Source organism: Moschus berezovskii, chromosome 21 (genome assembly GCF_049115385.1).
Source record: "Moschus berezovskii isolate FMDL1 chromosome 21, NW_MosBer_1.0, whole genome shotgun sequence".
NCBI lineage: Eukaryota > Metazoa > Chordata > Mammalia > Artiodactyla > Moschidae > Moschus > Moschus berezovskii.
Window position 1 is genome coordinate 60,283,738 of NC_142480.1, and position 5,580 is coordinate 60,289,317.

Here is a 5,580-nt window from a genome sequence, read left to right on the forward strand (position 1 = left end):
CTGGAATGGGTTGCCATGCCCTCCTCCAGGGGATCTTCCCGACCCAAGGATCGAACCTGCATCTCTTATGTCTCCTGCATTGGGAGGTGAATTCTTTACCACTAGTGCCACCTGGGAAGTCCACTCTCCAACATAGTAAAGGGCAATCAACTATATTTTCTAGGTAGGCACTGAAATTAAAAGATGCTTGTTCCTTGGAAGAAAAGCCGTAACAAACCTAGACAGCGTATTAAAAAAGCAGCCAGCAAAACAACTTTGCCGACAAAGGTTCATCTAGTCAAAGCAATGGTTTTTCCAGAAGTCATGTATGGATGTGACAGTTGCACCATAAACAATGCTGAGCACCGAAGAATCGATGTTTTCAAACTGTAGTGCTACAGAAGATTCCCGAGTCCCTCAGACAGCACGGAGACTGAAGCAGTCGATTCTAAAGGAAATTAACCCTGAATATTCATTGGAAGGACTGATGCTGAAGCTGAAGCTTCAATACTTTGGTCACCTGATGCGAACAGCCAGTTCATTGGAAAAGACCCTGATGCTGGGCAAGATTGAAGACAAGAGGAGAAGGGGAGACAGAGGTTGAGATGGTTGGATGGCATCACTGACTCAATGGACGTGAGTTTGAGCAAGCTCTGGGAGATGGTGAAGGAAAGGGAAGTCTGGCGTGCTGCAGTCCTCAGGGTCTCAAAGAGTCGGACACAGCTGAGTGACTAAACAACAACAACAAGGCATTGAAAAGGAGCAAGGACATGCAAGCTTCCAGGATAACAGCAACAATAAAAAACGTCACTGATGGCGCAGGTAAATGGGTGGCTTGACATAGGCCCTGAGACCAGTGGGCTGAGTAGCAATGCCAAAGTTGTGCTTCTATAATCTGATGTGGTCTGTGGTTGCTTCCATTCTTCTGTGAGGAAACACCAACAAAAAAATTGGGGACTGAAAGTCTGAAGTGAAAAAAAAGTTATTGTAAATTCAGGAAAAAAAATTTACATAATTTGCAACATTTCTCATTTTGTTACAGAGAGAGTAGGTAATAATGATTTAAAAGTAACTCAGTATCCTGCGTATAACACGATTCAGAAGCTGTTGCATAAGCTTGTGGAACTTCTTTGGCAAATCTACAGCAATTATATTTTAAAGAATATTTGTAAACTCTAGTAATTACCTAAACAAAGACAAGGAAAAGACGCATGAGCTATATCATTATACAGAAGCAGGTGTACCATTGAAATACAGAAACTACTTGGAAAGTGTCTTCACATCCTTAGAGGAATTCTCTACACAGAGACTCTGCCTCAACCCAGGGCAATATTTTAGTTCTTGTGTTTTGCACAATTTTTCTAAACAAATTGAATTTTCAAAATAGATTTACAGGGTTTTTTGCCTCCCTAGGGTGAGTTGGGGGAGATTAGGGTCTAGAGAGGAAGGAGGAACATTAAAAAAGAAAAAAAAGAAAAGCTTCAATTTTGACACAAAAAAGGCTGAATCTGGACCAGCTGTGAAGAACTGGTTGGGTTTACATGCAGATAGTGTGGGGATTTCTGTCCACACTTTAGGTGATGGAAACGTCTCCAAATGGGACTTACTTTTCCTCGGGGTCCTAATGTTTCTGGTTCATCTTTTCTGCCTGCCATCTTTTACTGAGATCTGATTATGTGCCAGCCCTGCGCATGGCCCTGGAGATGGAATGATGGGGAGGACAAAGTATGCGGAGTCAGATGTAGATAAATGGGACTGAACTGGGGCCAGCAAAGGAGGAGGAGTTTCTTCTACTTGGGACATGGTAATGCAACTGTCTAGGGGACCTCAGTAAACTTTGGAGAAAGGCAGCCCATTTTAACACGTTTTTCAGAATCATGCAGATTTCCCAAGACTGTGCTTTGGCCTTATTCTAAAACAGCACAGATGAAATTCTTTTCTGATTTCCCTGTAAGTGTCCTTTCATCTTTGAGCTCTCTGGCTACTTATTTCAAGTTCTAGCTAGTCGAGTTTCTAACCATTTCAGCAGACTCCCTTAAACCTCGTTGCAAACAAGGGTTTTAAATTAACAGAGTGCCTCCTTGAGCGCGCACTGAAGCAGGACCTTCATATGCACCCGCTTTTCACGGGCATTCCGGGCCTACTGACGGGCCAAGGGGCTGAAGTTCACCGAGGATCTGCATTTTGCTAACCTCTCCAGGTATTTTCAATCCTCGTGGAATAATGATAGGTGGAGGACTCCTCATAGGAGTATGTGGGGAGGAGATGGGAATCAGAAATTGTCAGTACATAGCCATGCTGCTGCTGCTGCTAAGTCGCTTCAGTCGTGTCCGACTCTGTGCGACCCCATAGATGGCAGCGCACCAGGCTCCTCTGTCCCTGGGATTCTCCAGGCAAGAACACTGGAGTGGGTTGCCATTTCCTTCTCCAATGCATGAAAGTGGAAAGTGAAAGTGAAGTCGTTCAGGCGTGTCCAACTCCTAGCAACCCCATGGACTGCAGCCTACCAGGCTCCTCCATCCATGGGATTTGCCAGGCAGGAGTACTGGAGTGGGGTGCCATTGCCTTCTCAGAATACATACCTATAGTATTCATTTATTATGAACTATCCATAGAGTGGTCTTTCCTGGTGGCTCAGTGATAAAGAATGTGCCTGTCAATGCAGGAGACACAGGTATGATCCTCAGTCAGGAAAATCCCCTGGAGAAGGAAATGGCAACCCACTCCAGGCTTCTTGCCTGGGAAATCCCATGGACAGAGAAGCCTGGCAGTTTACAGTCCATGGGCTCACAAAAAAAAGTTGGACACAACTTAGCAACTAAGCAACAACAATCCGTAGAATAACTACTTATATTCCAAGTTCTATGCTGAGCTTTGGGGACATACTAGTTGTCAAAATAGACTTGCTTAAGTCCTCATGAAATTAGAATATGTCTTTATTCATTTTTCATTGATCCAGGGTGCTTGAGGCAATTTCTCTGCACTTCTTACAACACATCTTATTTTCCAAAACTTCACGGTCATCCTTTAGATTCCATGAGGGGAAATTTACACTCTCAACAGCTTGTTGACAACTAAACCCCATTAAGGAGCTTCTGCATGATCTACTGTCTACCAAAACTTGATGCTAAAAATGTGGTTCTTGAGGTGATAGTAAAAGTGATCTAATGTGATTAGAAATACTTTCTAGAAGAGGAGACCTATAATATTTTGATCAATAAGATGATTTTCATAAGATTGTCAATAGTTGAAAAAAATTATTGAAATAAATCATGCTGTCTTTTCAAAAGACAACATGAGTGAGAAAGAAGTTGAACTAAATATCACCACACTTATTATGAAGTCGTGTTATCTTACATCATACAGAGTACAACTGCATGAAGTCTTAAGAATAATACAGAGATGTATGCTTGTGGTGGAGACACCGTGGACATTTCCCAGGAGGAGAGAGGCTGAAGAAGTCAGATGGCATGCATTGGTTGATATCAAAATAGAATTTTTTTTAAGTGTGTTAAATAAAATTCTTGATTCTTTAGACAGTGCAGAAAAGAAGTGAGGAAAAGAAAGTTTTCCTTGGTAAAATAAGTTTGGAAAACATTACAAATATGTACAAATATACTATAAGTATATGATATATACTTATATACTACATTTCAGATTAGTAAACTGAAGACTTTGAGAAGTCATGTATTAGGGAAGAAACCATTAATGTCGTTTAATCTCCATTTTTTTTCAAATTTGTTTGACAATAGAATATGTTTTTATCCAATTCATCAGTTATTAAAACTAGTCTTGTTGAACACATTTTTAAAAATACACATTTTGAAATGTCCTGGGGGAGGTCCTGCAGGGAGGAAAAATTAATTTCTAAAACAAATGAAATGATGAATTATGAAGACATTTATTTGGGAACCAAACTCAAAAAATGTACGTGGTTTGTGTAGGAAAATTGATATTTCCTGCTAAAGCAGAGGCAATTTGGAGTAGGATGAAATAATTTAGTTATTTATATTCCACTGGCCACCTCATGCGATGAGTTGACTCACTGGTAAAGACTCTGATGCTGGGAAAGGTTGGGGGCGGGAGGAGAAGGGGACGACGGAGAATGAGATGGCTGGATGGCATCACCGACTCTCTGGACATGAGTTTGAGTGTACTCCGGGAGTTGGTGATGGACAGGGAGGCCTGGCGTGCTGTGATTCATGGGGTCGCGGAGAGTCGGACACGACTGAGCGACTGAACTGAACTGAACTGAGGGGTTTAAACAAAAGGCATAATAGTTCTTCAGTATAAGGTATTGAGTTCAGTTCTGTTGCTCAGTTGTGTCCAACTCTGCAACTCCATGGACCACAGCATGCCAGGCCTCCATGCCCAACACCAGCTCCCGGAGTTCACTCAAACTCATGTCCATCGAGTCAGTGATGCCATCCAATCATCTCATTCTCTGTCATCTCCTTCTCCTCCTGCCTTTAATCTTTCCCAGAATCAGGGTCTTTTCAAATGAGTCAGTTCTTCGCATCAGGTGGCCAAAGTATTGGAGTTTCAGCTTCAGCATCAGTCCTTCCAATGAATATCCAGGACTGATTTCCTTTAGGATGGACTGGTTTGCTCTCCTTGAAGTTCAAGGGACTCTCAAGAGTCTTCTCTGATACCACAGTTCAAAAGCATCAAGTTTTCAGCACTCAGCTCTCTTTATATACCAACTCTCACATCCATACATGACCAATGAAAAAACCATAGCTTTGACTAGATGGACCTTTGTCAGCAAAATAATGTCACTGGTTTTTAATATGCTGTCTAGTTTGGTCATAGCTTTTCTTCCAAGGAGCAAATGTCTTTTAATTTCATGGCTGCAGTCACCATCTGCAGAGATTTTAGAGTCCAAAAAATAAAGTCTCTCACTGTTTCCATTGTTTCCCCATCTATTTGCCATGAAGGGATGGGATCGGATGCCATGATCTTATTTTTCTGAATGTTGAGTTTTAAGTCAACTTTTTCACTCTCCTCTTTCACTTTCATTAAGAGGCTCTTTAGGTCTTCTTCACCCTCTGCCATAAGGGTGGTGTCATCTGCATATCTGAGGTTATTGACATTTCTCCCAGCAAACTTGATTCCAGCTTGTGCTTCATCCAACCCAGCATTTCACATGATGTACTCTGCATATAAGTTAAATAAGCAGGGTGACAATATACAGCCTTGATGTACTCCTTTCCAGATTTGGAAGCAGTCCTTTGTTGCATGTCCAGTTCTAACTGTTGCTTCCTGACCTGCATACAGATTTCTCAGGAGGCAGGTCAGGTGGTCTGGTATTCCCATCTCTTGAAGAATTGTCCACAGTCTGCTATGGTCCACACATTCAAAGGCTTTAACATAGTCAATAAAGCAGAAGTAGATGGTTTTCTGGAACTCTCTTGTTTTTTTGATGATCCAGTTAATGTTGGCAATTTGATTTCTTATTCCTCTGCCTTTTCTAAAACCATCTTGAACATCTGAAAGTTCATGGTTCACATACAGTTGAAACCTGGCTTGGAGAATTTTGAATATTACTAGTGTGTGAGATGAGTGCAATCATGCAGTCGTTTGAACATTCTTTGGCATTGA